Source organism: Pseudonaja textilis, chromosome Z (genome assembly GCF_049901715.1).
Source record: "Pseudonaja textilis isolate UNSWEBS1 chromosome Z, rPseTex1.2, whole genome shotgun sequence".
Lineage (NCBI taxonomy): Eukaryota > Metazoa > Chordata > Lepidosauria > Squamata > Elapidae > Pseudonaja > Pseudonaja textilis.
This window is the reverse complement of record NC_142008.1, coordinates 33,882,498-33,905,342: the sequence shown is the minus strand read 5'-3', so window position 1 is coordinate 33,905,342 and position 22,845 is coordinate 33,882,498. Positions and strand designations below refer to the sequence as shown.

Here is a 22,845-nt window from a genome sequence, read left to right as displayed (position 1 = left end):
GTTATATCTCAAAGAGATTTATGATAAAATATTAGAGGCAATCATATAAAACAATTTTTAAAAATAAAAATTGTATTTATTTTTTATATAATTTAAATATATAATTTAAATTTAAATTACAAAAATGTATTCATTTAAAAGGTAAAGGAAAGGAAGAATGAAAGATAAATAGAAAGAAGTCATTCAGAACTTATACAGGGGAGGGCCTTATGAAATCATTGCTGATGAATAATTTACATTGTTTAAGTGAAAACATAAATATTTGGTTCCTCATAGGGACCAAATTTCAGGGAAAACACTTGATGAACCACAAGTAATTGCAGAATGATACTCTGCAAATCTGAATGCACAAAGCATAATTTCTGATGGTCTTAGCTACTTATTAAATATGTGTGGTATTCTGGTTACAAGTAAATTAAAATGTCATTTAAGACATTAGTCATTTAATCAAGACAAAAATAATTTAGAAAATTATATATGGAAAATATAATCTCAAATCTGGCTCACTAGCTAATTGTCAACCAATGAATTATATATGCATGGCCAGGTGTTGTATTCAGAAGTGTGTGTGTGTGTGTGTGTGTGTGTTGTACCACTTTGCTGGTAGTTCTGGTGCAACAGTTTGCACACCACTTACTTTAAAACAAACATTTGAAGTATGAAAAAGTTGCTTTAATGTTTGGAAAGAGCTATTTACTTGCTCTTTTTTATGATTTGCATAGCTTTAGAACCAGCAAAACAATGAAGAGGGCAATTTCTACATAGACATTTCACCCCACAAAGCAGGAAAAAATAAATATATGTGTAAGCATTAATTAATCACACTACAACTTTAAAAGTTAGTTTTTGAAGTATATAAAAAGCAGAACGGAACAAAAGAGCAATATGTCTGATCTGAGGTAGGGAAAACTCTTATTTCAATTAATTGTTCTGTAGGTTTAGAAAGTCATGTTTTGCTAATTAATTTGTTTCATTTGAAGCAATAGGCACCCATAGGACAAAATGGAACTGTTGCAACAACTGTTGCAACTTTCCAGGTGTACATACAAGATCATGATGTACATACAAGATCAGAGTTCACACAGGACCACTGCTGACCTGCAGGAAAAGGTTTCTCCAAAGTGATATACTGCACTTATTTAGGAAGACAATAAATCTGATGTAAGCAAGCCAATGCAGGTGGTGTTTGGAATGGAGAACTGATTTTTAAAACTTAATTTGTAAACATGCATTCACACATACATATCATGGCACTTCTGTTTAAAGAGGGAAAAACAGTTCTGTTCTGTCTTCTAACATTTTGTAATTTAGTATTTCACAGGTATTTTCCAGAATTGAATTTCCAACTCAATTACCCTAGTTTGTATGAAGGAGAAAATGGAATTCCAATTTCTTGCACCAGTAGGTGCCAATTTATAAAAGAACTAATGAAGATCACAATTAATTGGTTTGCTCTCTGGTAATCAACAGTTAAAGACTGTTGAAATGGGAGTATTTTCTATTCTTATTCTGTTTAGTTCAATTGGAAAGTGATTCTGGCATGCTAAGTAAGTCCTAGTAATCTGGCAATGAATCTGGATTCTCCTTACTTCCTCTAATAAGAATGGTCAGCCAGGAAAATATGATCCATTTTCTTTAGAGATTCCTTTCTCTTTTCCAACAGTCATTCAGATATTGCATTTGTGTGCATTTTTAAAAATGATCTGTACTTCTTAGCTTCCTGCATAAGGGGTCCATCACCTCCTCCTCACTTTTTTTTTTTTTGACCAGAAGGTCATGAAGAGTTTGTGGACTAACACATTTGCTTCCAGTAATCTTCATACTTTCCATCTGAGGCCATTTAAACTCACATTAGATTTCTTGGAGATTAAGCACTAGGTTTTTTTTTAATGACTTGTATATTGCCTTTTGTTCTGCATTGTTCTCCTAACAGGCACAAACTCCACATATTTTCTTTGAAACAGAAAAATTACAATATACAATGCAGTATCCTTGAAACTAAGTTAATATGGTAATGAGTTACAGGAACCTGGGTTCATATTCCTATACCACTTACAACAACAAATAGTGGCTGCCAAGATGGTTGTATTATATGGCAGGGGTCCTCAACCCTTGGTCCAAGGACTAGTACCTGTCCACGGCATGCCAGAAACTGGGCTGCACAAACAAGAGAAGCCCCATCCACAGGATACAGGCAGCACATGAAACCACGCCCCCTTTGGTTTGTGGAAAAAGCTTTCTCCATGGAGCCAGTCCCTTGTGCCCCAAAGGTTGGGGACTGCCGTTGGGTAGCATGTGAATTTTGGTACATTATCCCAATAATCTCCTTTGTTCTTATTTATATTTTGTTAATTGCTTAATTGTTATTTTAAATTTATATTAATTGTTTAGATAGGTATATGGTAGATAGATAGATAGATAGATAGATAGATAGATAGATAGATAGATAGATAGAGGAGAGAGAGAGAGAGAGAGAATAGATAGTCAGACAGATCAGTTCATTCTGGCCTTAGCCAGATAAAGGACAGAGGTATAATTAGGTTAATATTGTTTTTTCCAAAGGTTTGTTCCTTTCAAAAGAGAGTCATGCCTGCAGTCCATTACATGTTTTACCCATTATTTAGAATTCTGGTCAATTGTCCTACCTGAGGTGTTCTTTAATACTTAGACTGCAAAACATGAATAGGTTATACGACAGAAAAGAAATATAAAAATCCCTCTTGCTAATGCTGTGTATTATTACAACCCATATAGTCGCATTCTTCCTTTGAGATTTAATAATGCCTGGGAAACCACTGGAGATGATTATAAAAGGGGGTGGGATACTAACATACATCTCACATTCACTGTGAGTACATTAGCTCTGCACCAGATGCATGAGAATTTATCAAGTTTTTTTCCCTTAAGACATTTTTCCTTTAAACTGAATGATATTGTTCTTTTAAAAAATTCAGTCCTTTTTTGGCAAGCTCTAAAGCACAAATATCAAGGATGGACATTTTAGTGCCATCCTCATATGTGCAAATGCCATTCTTGATTTATGGTGAGGAAAAAGAGAAGTTACAGAAATGTAGCCTCTCAGATGGCAGCATTAAATAATGTTCTTTAGAGTTTGGATTGCAAACATGAAACTGAAACAATGAAAACTGTTGTTGGCTAGTAACTGTATGAGATTATTGACATTGGATAGAGGAGACATAGAGACAGACACAGAGATGTATTGAGTCATATAAACTGAAGTGATGAGGTGTTAGGGCTTACATGGAACACATGAATGACATTTTTCTCTGGAGTTCCGTTTTGCACCTTGTGATCTCATTTCTTTGCTTTTCATTGCCTTCTGGAGAAGGTTATTGTTGGCAGGCTGCAAAGAAGTAGCTACTGTGGGGGCCCTAGATTTGGATTTCCGAAAGACCTGTGACAGAACAGAGGGAAAAAAAGTTCTCTTCTGGCTATTACTCCCATCACTGGCTTCTTCAATGGGAATCAAAACTTGTACAGTTTCAACAGGTATGCTATCAATAATACTTCTAAATAATCACATGCGTTGTGTATTTCAATGAATTTATCAGATCTTGTCATATTGATCCTGTCCTTTACCTAGTAGGTAATATCAAAAGGCCACAGCTTCTGAAAGTAATAAGAATCTCATATTCCAGTTATTTTTTAAAGAAAAGAACACTCTGCAAATGCTCAGGTATTATCCAAGGCACATGGCGAAATGACTTGCCATACCGCAGGGATGGTTAAAAATCAAATCAATTCCAAATCATTCTTCCACAGAATAAAAAATGGAAGAGCCATAGAAGCAGGGGTGGGATTCTACTGGTTTTGACCGGTTCTATAGAACTCCTTGTTCACTTTCTAAGCAGTCTGGAGAACTGGTAGTTAGAAGAAATCTCCTTTTGTTTTTTTCCACCTTTATTACATTCTTGGTAGACAGCCTAGACTTACTGTCTCTGAAGGAGGTTTTTTTTTTTCCTTAAAGGGGAAGGGTTGTTTTACACTGTTGTTGGGAGGAAATACTCCCCTGGAAATATTTCTTCTTGGCTAGCTAGAAACGTGAGTTTACATACCCTTTCTGAGTTTTGGTCTAAAACTGGTTTTTGGTAAAGTTTAATTCTGTGCTTGGTGACGTTCAATTTTGTGTTTATTGATGGGATAATTTTCCCTATTCACCTTTGTTGGAAGGAAAAAGATTAATCTCTGTTCCTGAAAATAAACTGGTTTGAGAAATCTGCTAGTTTCTGTGTCTATTTGTTCTGATAATTGGTTTAACAAGCAACAGCTACTGTTGTGGTTTAATTATTTGTATTGTGTTTGAATTTTTTCCTGCTTCATGGTTTCTTTTTCTATCTGGGGAGGAGGTCTTCCTTCACTGCTCTAGTGGTATCTGGCACTGTCCTTTGGGGTGTACTTCCAAGAGGCAGAATGCAAGCTGGGCACTGAATTTTTTACTGCCTTTCTGGAGAGCATGTGACCTTTCCTTAAATCTGGATGATTTCCTTAGGATATCTTGTGAGGTGAGTGAGACCAAATGGTATCTTTAAGTGGTGCAAATGGATCTAAGGATTGCTTCTCCTGAGTGTGCTCTTTCTGGAGAGCTTAAATGACCTCTCTGCTAAAGGGTTTCACTTTATGAGCAATATTATGACTGCTGATAGTTATTGCATTTTAACTATTTTAATTCCTCAAGGTGCTCTAGCACCCTGCCTGATTTGTTACTTTGGCCTGAAGGTATTTTTAATCTAATGATTGGTATTAAGGGCAGCTTTTTGCAAGCAGAGAGGCTTTTCGTATTTTTGTACAGGTAATCCTTGACTTACAACAGTTCATTTAGTGACCATTCAAAGTTACAATGGCACTGAAAAAAGTTACTTATGACCATTTTTCACACTTACGACCATTGCAGCATCCCCACTGTCATGAGACGCCAGGTGAGGAAAGCATCCCTTGATGTAAGTGATGTCAAATTGGCCATGCCCACCCAGTCACATGACCACCAAGCCACACCCACCAACTAAGCCAACCGGTTGTTAAAAAAATTGAATCCCACCCCTGCATAGAAGGTTTGTTCCACTATTAGTACAGTGAAGTAAAAGTATAGGGCACTGACCTACTGTCATCTACTGACATCAGTTTGCTGCTGCAGCTCCTGTGGTAATTTATACAATCTTTCTCTGAAATGGGTAGCTAATGCAAATGATAGCATTTAGAGATATCTGCAGAGAGAGGTAAAAAAATGTCAATTAGTAGTTATGATTATGTAATCAAATCCCTACTCTTGTTCATATGTGTTACATGCACAATGCATGTATAAATTTTAAAAAAGACAAGGCTATAATTATGGCATTGTGGTCATCATTTTTTCTTTTTGAAACTCTCTTCCCATGATACTTCAGCAACATTGTTGTTATTAGAGAGGAAAAATATGCAAGGAAGCATACTTCCAATTTTACATAACAAATCTTCTTGGTCTATCCTTGCCTGCAGATTATGGTAAAACTCCCCCAACTGGACGTTTACAATCTTTGAATTTGCTGATTGATTTGAGGAGGGGTGGGGGTATATCCTTTTGACTGATGATAGGGTCCTCATATGTATTTCCTTCTTCTGATTCAGGTCCTTATAAGGACCAAACTGGAAAAATGTGGAAAAAAATGTCGGCTAACTTGTAGGTCAGTTCTGGGCCTCTAATATTTCTTTACCTATATATTCCAGAACCTTGAGGACTGTGTAACTTTCCTTTGGGCTGAATAACCTTATGGAATTGCATAGAAGGGAGGGGAGCTGCAGGAAATTGGCAAAATTGAGGAACCCCTTTCCTCTTGGGTCAGTGGAAGAAAAGGGGACCTTTGGATCTGAGCCATTGACTTTTTGCACGGAAGCTATTTTTCTTTCTAAACTGAGATTGCAATGTAAACACTGCCCATTGAAATGCTACATTCTTGTCGGCTGGCTGCAGTAGTGATGCTTGTGGTCATCAGATGTGTTATCCTAACAGGCTTTAATTCCCAAGCTTAGCTTCTGGAAGCTGCTGCCTGAGATTTATGATGCCCTTTCCCCTGATTTCAGCAAAGATAATTGGAAAGGCACATGTACCAACTTCCACTGTGTTCTCAAAATCCCCCGAGCACCTTCAATTAGAAAACAACTTTTTGACTTAATATCCTTCAATTGTTAAAAATCTGCGTCACTGAGAGTTTGCAGTGAAACGTGGTGCTTCCAACACATTGGCATTTGATTGTGAAGGGATGTGATTGTTCCACATTTAGACTGGAAAGGGTTAGGAACTTTGCTTCCCAATGTGCTTAATGAATAAAAAGAAAATTGGACCCTTGAGCCAGAGTCAATGATCTAGTTGAGTGAAAAATGTTTGCAGGTTAACAAGGGCAACTGTTCCTTGCTATAATTCCCACTGGGGATGAATGACAAAAAGGCTAATAAACCTCAGGCATAGTATTATTTATTAACCTGTTTTCTTCCGAGAAAATAGATGTTACACTAGATCTTGGAAGGCATAAATTTTTCAAAATGAGCTTTTTTGGCAAAGAAATGGTCATTAGAAAATAAATTTGTCCTGTTTGTGAAGCTGCCAAAATTAACACTTTGCTAGAATCAGTAGGAATATTTCAAAATAAGGGTAGTTGAAGATTTCAGCATTACTCCTTGGTTGAATTGGTATATAAATATCACTAGTAAGCAGATGAGCAAATGTCAGAGCAAACAGTCCCTGAAACAAGGAAATGTACCAAAGCACAGAATGTGGGGAACACCAGAAAGCCTTCTTCTCTGCAATTGGAATTAGATGAAAATAAGTATCTCCAGTGTATATTTTTGTACTACTTTTATGTAATGTCTTGTTTCTGCTCTGTACTTCATTGCTATTTTAGAATCAGGGTTTAGTGTAATTGATGCTTTAATTAAATACATTAAGAAAAAAACAACAAACATCTAAACAGGTACAAAATACACAGCGGAAAGAATCTGAAAAATAAAACACAATACAGGTAGTCCTCGAGTTACAAATATAATGAATGCCCATTCCAGTCATAACCCAAGGATTTGTGGGAGTGAATCTCATACCTTCAATGGGATCAATACCTACTTTCATCCAGACATTCGCTAATCGCATGCGATGCTTGTTAAGTCACATGAGGTATTTCAGGATGGAGAAGGTCATTGTGGGCCTAGTGATGGAACAGGCCACCTGCCTAAGACTACCCTCCCCAACCCACTGAATACCTCATGCTCCCCCACAATTGCTTACCCCCCCAACCTGCCATGCTCGGTCACTTACCTTGTGAAGATCTATCAAGCAGCCTCCTCTCCAGCTTCTCAGTCTCATGCGCCCCTCCAATCCTCCATTTGGGCCTCTGTGGGCTTCCCCTGGCCTGTTGCAGGCCAGAATGGAGCTTCTGAATTTTGATCAAGTGATCATAGGAATGCTGCAATGGTTGAAGGTATAAAAAAGTGGTCATGTCACTTTTTTCAGTGCTGTTGTAACTTTGAACAGTCAGTAAATGAATTGTTGTCAGGTGAGACAACCTATAATAAAATACATGAAAAATAACAAAATAAAGCCAAATCAACTATAGTTTATGAGGCTGTTTAAAAACATGCCAACCAACTCAAATAGGACTATCAGCTGAACATTAACAAATAAAAGGATGAACAAGAAACTGAAGATAGATTTCAAGTAAATACAGATTGAAAGAAGCAAGAGGATGTCTTTATTTTAAAGTCTGATTTGCTTGTTTGTTATTTAGAGCTGGTCTAAAGCTAATATAATCGTCAATGCACTGTCAGTATCCAAAAAGCTTTCAGAATGTTTTTATTAGGTTCCAAAAATGTCCTGAGAGTGGGTGTCACCCTCACTTTGGAAGGCAGGTTGTTCAACAGGAAGGATGCTGTCATAGAATATACTCATTGATGGGTAATGAGCCCTTCCTGCCAGCCTTCTGGTAAATGAGAATTCTCTGCTCTGTGACTTAGGAACACAGAAATTGATCTGGTAAAGATGGTATCCTCAACCTCAACAATTTTAACTTGTATGGATTTCAAGTTGTAGAATAATAGCTGAGGGATTCTGGAAGTTGAAGTCAATAAAACTTAAAGTAGATGAAGTTGAGGAACACTGTCCTAGATACCCATGCTCTGAGCTAAAGAATACTTTAAAGGTATCAACCAGCACTTTGAATTGCGCCTTGGAATAACCAATGCATTTTCATGCAACTGTAATGTAACATGCTATATCATGACTGACCAGGAAGCCTTGTAAACTGGGCTGGCTAAAATTTATAGTTCTATGGTTCAGAAGCATTGATTTCAGTGCAGGGTCAATTCATTGCAATATAATTACTTTGCTTCATTATAAATTAATAGAAGTTTGAAGAAGATAGAATTCAAGCATAGAATCTGCTACCTTATTTTTATATCTTTACAGAATCAGTCTAGCATGTATCAGGACTTATTCCTTCTGTAAAGTGGGAATAATATAGGGACCATAATCAATCTGCACGATTTCTCAGTAAAACAGATATGATTCTCACAAGTGATTCTTTGTCCTGAATGTCTCTTTGATGTCTATTTTTTACACAGAGAAAGTTTAAATATTGAACTGTAACATAAAGTATATTTCTTAACTAATTCTAGCTTTCTTTATAAATCAGTGCCAGAATTCCTATTACTGTGGGTTCTCATCTTGTATCATAAATTAAAGGAAGGGCTGGACCATGTCAAATTTTGGGTAGAATTCCAAGGAAAATACAGATGCTTCACAAATTAAGCAAAAAGGCCACCTACTGAGTCAGTACTGATTTGTGCTGTTGAGGTAAGATATAATAGAATAAGTGCCAGGGATATTTTTTGATTTTAAAATCAGCATTTAAATCACAGTTATTAGTAGTGATTATTATTATAGATTGTTGCATAAGTCAGCCAGATATTTCCCAAGGACTTGGGATAATCAGATATTGTTGTTTGGTTGTGTTGAAGGTATTATTACAGAATGTAAGTTATTCAAAAGAAAGCTGACTTTTGCAGTTGACAGATGGTATTTTAGCCTATGCTAAAGGTCTGCAAAAGGTGCTCCAGAGTTTTGGAATCTGTACTAAGGCATCTATCACTATTGGTATTATCTTTGCTTTTCTTAGCCACAATCATTCTACTTCAATTTAGAGGTCTTTGTGCTTTGTGATTTTCTCTATTTCTTTTTCTTCCATTCTGCTGTCAAAATCTAAAGCCAAAATATTGTGAAAAATATGCAAGCATAATTTTACATCAGTCTATTCAATGGAATTTTTCTTTGGAAAGTATATAAGGATGTCAGTATTCAAATTCAATAATCTGCCATTGTGTATTAGAGAAAATGACCATTAATCCCACCCAACATATCAGATCTGTAGTTTTAATAGTAGGATTGCAAATACCTAGTTTCAAAAGCCTATTGCTCCATAAGGTTCACTAGAAGACTTTGTGACAATCATTTGCTCAGCTCAAATAGACCACAGGATCAGGAGACTATGAAAACTCCTATGTATGCTCAATTAAAATATGTGGAATATAAATAAATAAACTTTTTCAGACTGTTGAATTAGATTAATAATGGTTCTTTTTCTTTCTTTTAAAAAAAATTGAGGTCTGCTAATCTTATCTTACTTTTAGTCCCTTGTTCATCTACCTACCTACCTATCTATCTATCTGTGGCTGAGGAATGATATCTGAATTCTCTTGTGTGAGAAAAAATTCTCTCTTTTGAAAGAGGTGTTTTAAGTTAGCCAAATAACAGGCAAACTAATTTGTTAATTTTACACTTGTGTAAAAAGGGTTCAGATATGCAATTAGCATAAGTCAGGCATTCTGAAGGATAATATTCCTTGATGGCTTGTAGGATTATTGTATTTGAAAGAAGGGAGGAGCTTGCGCCGTGACGATACGGTCTGCAATCGAGCTCCTCGATTGCAGCCGATATCTCCGTTACCGGCCGGTCCAACGGACCTATGCTGTCCCATGGGGGCAGCTATTGTGAAGAGCGTACCCTGAGGACTCCGGGGATATCGCAAAATCCCTGGAAGACCCGGGTGAAGCTCTTTTGCTGGCGGTGGAGAGGCAGCCCCATGCTGCTGAAGTCGGGCGGCTCCAGAAAGAACGGGTCTGAGAGAGAGTTTGTCGGTTGGGTGAGAAACGTTTTTTTTATTTAATTTTTTGAGTTTGGAAAGTTCGCTCTGTTTAATAGAAGAAATCTGTGTGATTTTTTTCTTTTGACAAAACTGAGTAAGCGGCGTTTTTTTTAAGGGAGACGTCAAATAGAGAATTTATTTGCTTTTTTTTTCTTTGCTTCCGGACTTCATTGTTATTTACGGGATAACTGGACTGCTCCTTTTATATTTATATGTTGTATTCTTCCTTTGGATTTTTCATTTTTAGGCTAGAGGCTCCCTTTGTTTATTTTTATTTTTTTTGCTTTTATATGTTTGTGTATTCCTTGCCGGCTTTTCTTCTTTTTTATGCTGTTCAGAGAGGAGGGGGAAAGTGAGAACTAAGAAACTTTGTAACACTGCCAACTAGAGGCTTGGAAACATTTTACTTGAACTGTGAAAAGACAAATACTTCTCCCCAAGGACATCTTCTGATAAGATAGAGGAAAGCACTTTGTAGAATATTATTGCAGGTGTCTTTCTGGATATTTATGGCTTAGCTTTGAAGCTTGTGGGAAAGAGAAGGGAGTCATAATTAGAGCCTTGGACAATTAAATAGAGTGCAGTGTATTGCTGTTTACTTTCTTTCTCTAATTCTTTTTTTAGTTCCGCCACCCCTCCACCAGCATTAAGGTCCTTATTTTTATTTTTAAGTTTGATTTATTTTCAAAGGGAAGCCTCTGAATTTTTTTCTGTTTTTACTTTATTTTGACTTATTTTACTTTATTTTTCCTCCTTTCTATTTGGATTCTGCTTTTTCTTTTTAATGCATATCAATGGACTATTTCTTTTTCTTTTTCAATTGAGGTTTTTTTTTTTTTTTTTTGGCTGGATTAAGGTGTGGAATTTGAAGAAATTTATTCCTCTTGTTTTTGTTTTGTTTTTCCCCTCTTTTTCTCTTTTCCTTCTTTTGGCTTTGACTTTGTTTATTACTTTACTGGGTTTTTATTTTTATTTTTATGCTCTTTGTGGACTATTTTTTTTTAATTGGATTAAGGTCAGGAAGAATTTGAAGAATTTTTTCTTTTTGCTCTTTTCCTTTTCCTTTTTCATGTTTTTTTTTCTTTTTTTTCTCATTATTGATTCTTTTTTTATTATTGGCCTTTTCATTTTGGATTATAATTGGCTACTTTTTTTGGATTAAAATTTGAAAGAAGTTGAAGAGCTGGAACCATTTAAAATGAGTAAGAAACTTATATCTTTGGGTGCTTCTATGTCTACCTCTGCCTCCCCACCATCTGGACAGCGTTCAATTCAGACAATGTTAAAGCAAGATAAAGAAAAAGAACAAGAAAGAGCATCTTTTCAGATGATTATGCAAGGAATTCAAGATCTTAAGGTAAAAATAGATACCATTGAACAAAGAACAGGGAGGACGGAGGAAAAAGTGGAAAGTATTCAACAGATGATGACAAAATATGAGGAGAGACTTCAAAAAGTCGAAGAAGGGGGAAAACGAAGAGAGGAGAAGATTGGAAATATTGATAATAGACTAACAGTGATTGAACAAGAAAAAGTGGGATGTTGAAGTGGGAGTTGGATAGATCAGAATTCTATCTTAGATTTCAAAATATAGAAGAAGAAAAAGGACAAGATTTAGCTGCGATAATGGTAGGAATCTTGGCGGATGCGTTGGAGATAACAGAAGAGAAGATGATGGATGGAATAGATGAGATATATCGAGTTTTACAAGATATGCGATGAGAAATAATCTGCCCAGAGAAGTCCATATTAGATTTACTAAAAAATCCATGAAGACACAAATTTTACAAGTGGCAAGAGAGAAGATATTGAAATACAAAGGTAAAGAAATCTTGGTTTTAAAACAAATACCTAGAAGAGTGAGAGAGATGAGAAGAGAATATCGATTCCTGACCAAAATGTTATTGAAAAAGGAGGTGTCTTACAGATGGCTGATCCCAGAAGGATTGATGTTTATGTGGCAGGAACAGAGGCATAGAATTGATTCAATCGAGGAAGCAGAACTGTTCTACGCAGAAGTCTTTGGAGAGAGAGAAGGAGAGGCAGAAAAGGAGGTCCCATTAACGAAATCCCAAGAGGAACAAGTGGAGATTGGAAAAGAAGAAGGTGCAGTAGGCGGACAAGTGGATATTAAAGATCAGCGTGAATCAAGACCCACGAGAGTGGTTAAATCTAAATATAAAATATAATCATGGAAGAGAAAAACTGATTACAATGAATATAAATGGACTGAATTCAGCTGCTAAGAGAAGGAAGATTTTCCATAAATTAAAGAAGCTAAAGTTTGATATAATTTGTCTACAAGAAGTACATATTAAAAAGCAACATGAACAATTGTTATTACAACCAAAACTAGGGAAATTGTTTACCTCTTTGACTCAATGTAAGAAAAGAGGGTGGTCCTATATATTAAAGAGGTTATTCCAGCTAAAATGATTTATACAGATGACGATGGGAGAATATTAATGGTGGAAATAATGGACAATAATAGAAAGATACTTTTGATTGCAATTTATGCCTCGAATGACAAACAGGAAGAATTTTATAAAAAATTACATACCAAGATGGCTGGACTGGACTATGCTAATATAATTATGATGGGAGACTTTAATGGAATTGTGGATAATAAACTTGACTATATTGCAACAGCAGCAAAGTATAATAGAAAAACTCTTCCTAAATCCTTTTTAAAATGACAGAGGAATTAACTCTAAAAGACATATGGAGAGAAAGAAATGCTAAACTTAAGCAATATACTTTTATTCAAATAGACATTTATCATGGTCCAGACTTGATATGATTTGGATTTCAACAGACTTAATATCTAGCGTTCAAGAAGTAAATATTGAAACAAGTACTTGGGCGGATCATAATCCATGGACAATTAAATGGAAGGGACAAAAAAAAGATCGAGATGGACGTTAAACAATACTATTTTAAAGGAGAAAGAATTTACACAGTGGATGGAGAAAGAATTGGCCTTTTTTTTCAAAGAAAATAGAAAAGAAGACACTTCAATACAGAATGTTTGGGATATAATGAAGGCTTATGCCAGAGGCTTTGATAATAGACTATACAAGAAAAAGAATATTAGGAAAAGGCAAGCTTTTAAAGCCTTGGAGGATGAATATAAAGGACTCGAAAAGAACTGCAGAAAATGCCACAGAAAAAGATGTTAAATTGAAATTGGATATAATTAAACATAAAATGGACTTAATAGACAAAGAAGAACTGGCACAGAAAATTAGGAGTGCTAAACAGAATTATTTTGAAGATGCAAATAAGCCAGGTAGATGGTTAGCATATAAGCTGAGAAAGGAGAAAGAGTCAAGGAAAATATTGCAGTTAATAGATGACCAAGGTAAAACTTGTCATGGCAGCAAAGAGAAAAAAGAAATTATTTATGACTTCTACAAGCATCTGTATAAGAAAGAAGATATTGATGAGGAGAAAGTTAAACAATACTTGCAGAATGCAAATTTACCTAAGATACCTAAGGAGATTGAAGAAATGTTAGGAAGCAATATAACAATGATGGAGTTAAGCCAAGCACTTAAGAAACAAAATAATGGAAAGGCACCAGGTCCAGATGGGTTTCCTGTAGAATTTTATAAAACTCTTCAAGAATCATTGTGTATTCCACTGCTAGAAGTTATGAATGAAGTTATGCTAAAAAAGATAATACCTAAAACATGGTCAGAGGCTTATATTACACTTATTCCAAAAAGAGGAGGGCGGATTTACTTCAAATCAAGAATTATAGACCGATTTCCTTATTAAATGCAGATTATAAAATTTTAGCCAATTTTAGCAGAAAGACTTAAAAAATATCTGAATAACTTTATCCATTCAGATCAAAATGGATTTTTACCAAAACGACAGATTAGAGACAATATGAGAGTAATTCTGGACACCTTGGAATATTATGAGGCCCATCCTGAAAAGCAAATGGCTTTGATATTTTTAGATGCTCAAAAGGCATTTGATAACGTAAATTGGAGATTTATGTTACTTTTAATGGAACAGATGGAAGCTTTGCTAGAAGATTTATTCAAGCAATAGAAGCAATTTACAATGAACAAACAGCTAAGGTAATGATGGAGGGAGAACTCACAGATCCTATTAATATAAGAAAGGCACAAGACAAGGTTGCCCTCTTTCTCCCTTGTTATTTGTATTGACTTTGGAAGTGTTGAATAGAAATATCAGAGAAGATAAAACTATAAAAGGAATGAAAATTAAAAAGGAAGAATTTAAATTACAAGCTTTTGCAGATGACTTAGTTTTTATCCTGGAAGATCCTATAGAAATAGCCTTTGAAGCTGTTGGAAAAGATAGAGGCATATGGGGAGGTGGCCAGGTCTGAAAATAAACAAAGATAAAACAAAGATTTTGTCAAAGAATATGTTGTTGAGACAAAGAGAAGAACTGGCAGAATTGTTAAAAATTCAAGTTACAAATAAGGTTAAGTATTTGGGGATATACTTGAGGTCGAGATGTAGTACATTAAAGGAGAACAATTATATTAAACTTAAACAACAGATAGCTCAAGACTTGAAAAAATGGGAAAACCTACAATTGTCATTAATAGGAAGGATTTCAACAATTAAGATGAACATTCTACCCAGAATTTTATTTTTGTTTCAAACAATACCAATTAGGCTCGGAAAAGAATATTTTGAGGATTTAAATAAAATTGTTTTGAAGTAAATATGGCAAGGCAAGAAAGCAAGGATAAAGTTAAAGCTTTTACAGGATGCTAGATTTAGAGGAGGGTTTGGCCTGCCTAATTGGGAGTTGTACTACCAAGCTGCAAACTTGATGTGGGTTAAAGAATGGATAACATTAAGGAAAACTAGATTGTTGACATTAGAAGGTCATGATTTGTTGTTGGGTTGGCATGCATTTTTATGGTATAAGGGAACCAAAACACAGGGGTATTTTAGAAGACATTATATACGGGAGTCTCTGTGGTTAAATTGGGAGAAGACAAAAAAACAATGTTATTTGAAAATTCCAGTTTGGTTATCGACGATAGAAGCGTTTTCTTACCCTATAATTTATAAAAAGGATTATTGTATTTGAATTTACATATTTTTTCTGTATTATTCCAATGAGACATTAGTATTTCAAATAATCCTAAAACATTGATCCTAGGGATCTGCTGTATTTAAAATCAGATATTTTCCAAAAGAATATTTTCATTTTTGAAAAAATGGAATAATTAATATTGCTGTAAAATATTTTTGTTTATTACTTTTAAATAAACAGAGATGTATACTACAGATAAGAGAGTCTCTGTTCATTCTCATTGAGCTTTGCTTCTGGTGGTTTCATGGACATATTAATGCCATTTTCTTCACAACAACATGGAATTGGCTTACTGCTACCTTCTGGTTTGTTTGTTTTTTCACTATGTAGTCTATAGCCTTGGGATTTTCTAATATCCAAGAACTAACCAAGGCAGAATCTGCCAAGCTTTCTGATATTTGTTAAGATTAGCTTGGCTACCACCTAGCCAGACATTTTAGTGTCACATGCATTATATGTTATGTATATTATTAGATTTATACAACTGTTAAACAAAAGTAGTCAGTGGATCAGGAAACCTTAAACACAAACTAAAACATTAACAATAGTGCAGAAAAATCACTGCAAAGAGCAAATGTATGCATTTTATTATAGGAGGGCGAATAAAGTTCTCATGACTCTGCCATTACCATGGCAGATGGATTTTGTTGAATATCAGAGATGAAAAAAGGACACCATAAATTATTTATTAGGTTTTGACTGGCATAGTTCTTTTCTCTGACTGTTTGAATCTTTATACAGCATTGTAATGCTAGATCATATACAGTATTTTAATAGCAGACTACCAAAAACACTGTAATGATTTGGCATTCAGCCTTTTGGAATAAAAGCTATAGTTAATCAAGTAAATCATTCCTCAACATGATTGCACTGGAATTGTGACTGCACTGCAAATTTCAGATAAATCTGTTCTATTGTGAAAAGCAAACTACAGAAAGAAAGAAAAGGGGAACAGAAAGATAGCAATGGATGCAAAAGCAGTGGCAACATTATGAAATAATGATATTTGAGGGATTACAGCATTTCCAGGTTTAAACTACAGAATAATATATTTCTCATTGCTTACATTGAAGGTTATCTCCATGGTCTGTTTATTACACCAAACAAATTTTTTTAAAGGCATGTGGAACCTGTAGCTCACTTCTCTAATCAAGAAACAGATGGTGATGTAATATCTCTTCTCCAGTAAAAACCTCCCAAGTGTTGGATTACACCTGAGGATGTTCATATTCACTGTCATCTATTGAAGCTCATCAAGGAGTCAATCTTTCTTGTCCCAATCCACCTTATGATGTTGTTGCAACAAAATGGAAAAGGTATATTATTACGCACATCTTCTTGTGTGTCTAGAAAAAATGGGATAGAAGTCTGGATGATGATGATGATGGTGATGGTGGTGGTGGTGTCACTAACAAAGAATGTTCTTTCTGCATCAATTCAGAAAGCTCAGATTGTTCAAGGATCTTCTAATACAGTTCTACAGAGGAATTACTGAATCTGTCATTTGTACCTCTGTAACTGTCTGGTTTGGCACCCAAACAGGACAGGTACATACTTTAATGGATAGTTAGGGCTGCAGAAAAACAATTGCAACCAACCTGCCTTCCTTTCAGACTTGTATATTTCATGAACCAGAAAGAGTACTGAGAAAATATTTACAGACCTCTCACATCTGGACATAAACTGTTTCAACTTTTGCCTTCAAGATGCTGTTATAGAGCATTGCATGCCAAAACAACTTGACACAAAGATAGTTTCTTTCCCTATCATCACTCTGCTAAACATCTTATGCTTAAAGTTATTTATCCAAGTTGTACTGTTATTATCCTTGTCACCTTCTCATCCATCTTATCTTCTCATCTTTCTCACCGCTCATCTTTCCTATTATCTTCTCGTATTGATATATTATGATTTATCAATTATGGTATCTTATGATTTATGATTACATTTTATGATTTATGAACTAGGACTTACCACTTCATTGTTTATATGCACGACAGACAAATTCTTTATGTGTCCAATCACATTTGGCCAATAAAGAATTCAATTCTATTCTAATTGTCAATTAGAAATGTTCATGCAATACTAAAAAGTTTGGCTCAATCTTAAACTCATACATATTGGAGTGAACAATGCTAATTTTTCAACACCATACATTTTATGGTAACAACACCATAATTCTTAAATCCTTAGCTAGGTCCCAAATAACTGAAATCAAAACTACTTGATAAGGCTGTGATAATCCTTTGGACAAAAAGAAATAACTTGTTTGAACTGTATATAGATGCTTTTTATGTCTATGTGCCTGTTGGTAGCTGATTTTCCAGAGTTCCAGGATTCCAGGAATTCTCTTGCAGTCTTGGATTTGGGCTTGCTCCCTGATAGTCACAGTTTTCCGCACTGAAATCCACAGACCAACAACCAAGAAACAAACAATATCTCAATGAAGGGACTTAAAGCAAACCAACAATTAACAGTCTAACCAAAGAGCCACCAAGACAACTCTCCCCAAGATTGACAAAACAAGGATCCTTGATTTCAACCCTGAGTTCTCTTCCAATGATTTAACCAAATCTAATAAGAAGAGGTTATCTGAATTAGCTTTTGAACAGCTTACATCCTGAGACAATACCCACAATATTATTAAATAACATCTGCCTATCCTAGATTCTCAGGAAGGATTAGATAGCTGAAGAAAAATGTCAAATCCAGTCTAAACATCTGGCTGACAACCATAATAGCAGTAGTGATAGTAATGGCATACAGAAGACTGCAAAGAAAATAGGATTTAAAGGTTTTCCAATATTTTTTCAGAACAGGAAATAGCATTTATTTATGCTCCTTGGTCTTGCTAACAGACCATACAGTATTGTAGGTAGAGATTCACGTGCTTTGAAAAGAATGCCAAGGAAGTAAGTTAAATAGCAGGTCCTAAATTGTAATCACATATATTCTGCAGAATTATGTGTTCAGAAGATGAAAATAAACTGTGCGATGTACATAGGCCATGGGGCAGAAATACTCCACCACAATCGATAGAAGTTGAAGGCCTTTCAAGAGTTAGGAATGCAGACACTTTAAATCCCAAGGATATGTGTAGAAGTCCCCTTGCTGCCATCTTGTGGTTGTTTAAATTTTTGCAGCCCAGATCAGGTAGCCAGAATGTAAAGAACAGGTTTCTTACGAAAAGACTCATGAAGATGAATTTGTTTTGGTAGGCTAAATTGACAGACATTATAGCATAGATACAAACTTGCACAGTAACAAGGATACCAAGAAAAAAGTTATATTTAGTATAAGTTGGATTAGAAAAATGCTTATATTCTAAAAATATTTTGAAAAATGAGTATTTAGCAGGTAGATCTGTGATGGCGAACCTATGGCATGCATCCTGGAAGTGGCATGCAGAGCCCCTTCTGCCAGCATGCAAGAGGTCACCCAGAAGAGCCCCACTGCACATGCGCACACGCCGTCTGCCCACCAGCTGATCGTTTGGTATCTGGCACGCATGTGTGGGGACGGGGGGTGCAGGAGACGCATGGCAGACGTGGGGGGATGAGCTATTGTTTTAGCTCATGAGATGCTGATACTACCAAATGAACCGATAATAGTTAGCTTTTATCTAAATACTATCTCACTTTACAGAAAACTTGATATTTTCTTTATGGAAAAGTAATATATGAATGGAAGATGGGGGGGAAAATCCTGAATAAATATGCTCACCAAAGATGTCAATGAATTAGTGTGGAAGTTTATTGTATCATATGTATGTATTTATGTATGTATTATGTTTTTAGCATGACTATGCAGACCTTTCTGGAAAAGAAATAAATGGTGAGGCACAGGTTCCATCTCTTATCCAAGTTCACCCTATAATAACTAGGAATCAAAGGTTCCTTGTTCTAATAATGGACTGTATATTTTGACCTCTCTATTACATATTTGTAAAATCCTATTAGGACAGTTTTTAAGTTCTAAGAAAATAATCCATTCTATCCAATAATACCAAAGAAATGCTTCAAATATCTGATGCTGTTAATAGACCAATAGTTTTACCATACTATAGGAACTAAGAGACTTCTAACCCTTTAAAGATTAACAGAATTATTCCAACACATTTCTATAGCAGATACATGATTTTTTGAAAATGTTCATCAAAAGAGTTTCCATTAAAATTAATATCATAATATGCAAAAGTTTTAAAATAAACAAAACAGATAATACAGAATTATGTCTGGTTTGCCTCTTTGTAACCTTCAATTTAGTGCATTGTGTAGCAACAATTTTTGACTTAAGGCTTCTCTAACAGGCAAATTTAAGGAATGTGTCCAAATCTGGGATCCATTATTTCTGTGGGATTGAATTTTAAGGATCTTAGACCAGTTATATTGGCAAAGTTTTGGCTGTCAATGTAGCTGAATCATCCTGCAATATTGCAACACTGCTACAGTCAGCTGCAGTGATCTGGTCATAATTTCAAGTGCTTCTTTCATGTTCAGTTTTTTTCTGAGCAGTATTCAAAGGAACTAGAATTGTTGTAAATTAAAGTAAGTGAAAACAAAGTGATTTTCTGCAAAAAGAGTACAATTACATGCATGCATTAGTATTTTGATTTTAGAAAGAAACCTTTTTAAAAAAAAATAACAGAAAGCTTATAAGTATTTTTACATGAGCTATGAAATTCATCTGTATTACTTATTATGTAGTGTTTCCTTTAATACAAACAGTTCCTGTTTAAAATTATTTCCTAATATTTATTTACTTATTTATTCATTAACTTTATATGGCTACCCATGGAAAAGGAGTCTGAGCAGCATACAGCAATCTTATAAAGCAGTACAAATACAAAGCAGTCATTATCCAAAACCATTATATAATAATTATTTTTAAAAAGCATTAAAAACTATAAAAGCAGAACTAAAACAGAAAGTTTCCAATATATTATTAAAACTGGTAATACCTGTTTCTATGTATATGTAAAAAATGAATGGTTTGAAAATGTGAATTATCTAAAAAAAAAAAAATTATCTCATAACTTGCTATGATCATTAGTGAAAGGCACAGGATGTTTATACAGTTTCAAGGTTTATATGTAGCCCTTTCAACCAGTTAGTCCTTTCTGTTGTATCAGTGTATAGCTGAAAAGCCCTTTAGAGATTTGAATATTCCAATAATGAGTCTCCATGTAACTGTTAAAGTTGCTTGTTGCCATATTCTGTGAACTATAAATCAGTAGGTGGCAAAAATATTGTGGAATTTAAAAATTGAACTATCCTGCCTTTTTCTGTGCTAACAATGAAAAAAAATGTGATGTACAATTTGTAAGGAATATGTATATTCCTCAATAGTTCAACTGTATATTATTCAACTAATAAAGTTTACTGGATAAAGTAATACACTTATTATAGATACTTAATAAATATGCATTAATTCAGTAGCCATTTTCTATAATAACTACAGAATAAAATTGTTTTCATGATTCTTAAATATTCAAATGGTGGTTGGCTATTAAAATGTAATGGGTTATTAATTATTAAAATGTCTCTTAATTTAGTCAGCATAGCGTTGTCTATAACTTTTCTAAGTATATATATTCCTTGAATTGGAATTATTGTTTTATTGAGATGTTTAATAGTTTAAGTTTGCATAGAATCACTGAAAGCCATGATCTGCAGTGATTAAATTGTAATTATACTCTGTAAGATTACATGTATCAAAATTATTCTTCATGTAACCATGTGGATATAGAGTAATATAAATGAATAGACTAACATCTATTCTAGCATATAGACTCAAAAAGTTCTTATAACTAAAACCTTTTAATTTTTCTAGGCCTTCATCTTATTATGGGAGTAACTTCTGGTGAATCGGATGCACAGAACTATCTTCTGGGTAATTTCTTAATCAGAAAAAGCTACTAGAGATCTATTTTTGTAACAATGTATATATTGTTTCCTAGTTTTTAATTTTTAAAGAAGAACAATGTTTCAAGATCTTTTACATTGGGCTAAAGATACAGTGGATTACCCAAAAAAGGACTGAGCAAATATTCAGTCTGTTTATGTAAAGTCTTTAATGATTCCCCCCCAAAATAGTTACAATTTTGATGAAATTATATCAGAACACATAAAACTACATTAATACAAAACCACATTCAGTCATTTATAGCTGATATACGGCAACTGAAACCTCCATCTACTGATTGAGTAATAGACTATGTAATATGTCTATGACCATAATAAATTAAAGTAATGAACTGTTAAGAGTTTTTCCCAAAATCAGAATTTTAAACCAACATTCAGTTAATATATGAATAGGAGATTGCTAAAAAAAATTTAAAAAATCCCCACAAAAGGCACCAATAAACTGTATTACCACAAAAAAAATTGCATTGATGAACTTATCACAACTTAAGCTCAACTCATAGGATACCTTACCTTTCAGTGTCTATGGAAGTCATTATGAACTGTATCTTACTTAGGAAATTCAGTCCCAGTCCAGGGATGTGAAGGACCTTTATTACTAAATAAACTCCTTTTTCCAAGGTTTTATTGTACATTTTTCATTGATGTTCATTTTGGTGTTTGGCTTCTTAGGGGAAGTGTGTACATTAAGATTACAGCAAAAGGAGATAGCAAAATATTATGAACTGTTGCTTGTAAGTCAAGACACTGTGAACATGCTTGTCTCTGTAAAGCTAGTAAAATGACCATATATACTGTTATTTTGAATATATCTTTATTTTTTAAAGCAATGGTACACAAAGTCAACTGCAATTATATTTTTCAGTGCCATTTAAGTCACCAGCTGGTGAAAATCAGATATTCTTATATTGTGTGAAACCAAAATTGTGAATAATTTAATCCTTTGCTCATCCGTCATGATTCTTCAATTTCTCAAATATGTATTTTTAATTGGAATGAAAGAAAAAATATTAATAATGATGGCAATATCTGTATTATCAATTATAAGATTAAAATTAAATAATTGGAATAGAAAAGATTACTCAAATATTGTGTATAAGAGATGAAATATAGATTATGGATTTCCTGTCTGGCTGCTCACAGAGGATCAGATTAGGTAATCATACCTCTTCAGCCCTTATTCTTAACACTGGTACACCACAGGGTGTATGTTGAGTCCCTTACTCTATACTCTTTATGTGCATGACTGCATTCCCATTCACGCTAGTAATACTATTACTAAATTTGCAGATGATAAAACAGTGGTGGGACTCATATCCGGGGGGAGATGAGTCTGCCTACTTAAATGGACTGGTTGCTTTCATGGTATGGAGACAATAAGCTCTTCTCAACACCAATAAGACCAAGGAGCTTATAGTGGACTATAGAAGGAACAGATCAGACATCCAGCCCTTGCTTAGCAATGAAAACCGAATGGAACAAGAGGCCAGTTTTAAGTTTCTGGGTATTATCATAAAAGAGGACCTGGCTTGGGGTGCTCACATTGCAGCATTGGTCAAAAGAGCCCAGCAGAGATTATACTATCTGAGACTTCTCAGAAAACAACAAATGAATGAAAAACCGCTGCACCATAGAGAGTATTATCTTAT

The 22,845-nt window shown here is 34.6% G+C and overlaps 1 long non-coding RNA gene across 2 annotated transcripts in view; it reads right to left on the bottom strand.

The window, feature by feature from the left end:
• LOC148123964 (uncharacterized) overlaps positions 1 to 22,845 on the bottom strand; it is a 90,914-nt gene that overhangs the window by 11,226 nt on the left and 56,843 nt on the right. Inside the window, exons 2-4 of one of the 2 annotated variants that reach the window (XR_015740082.1) lie at positions 7,301 to 7,448; positions 5,117 to 5,222; positions 3,269 to 3,415 (exon numbers count right to left, since the gene is read on the bottom strand). This is a non-coding gene — a long non-coding RNA (uncharacterized LOC148123964). The remainder of the gene's footprint in view (positions 1 to 3,268; positions 3,416 to 5,116; positions 5,223 to 7,300; positions 7,449 to 22,845) is intronic. The other variant, XR_015740081.1, reaches the window with a different exon arrangement.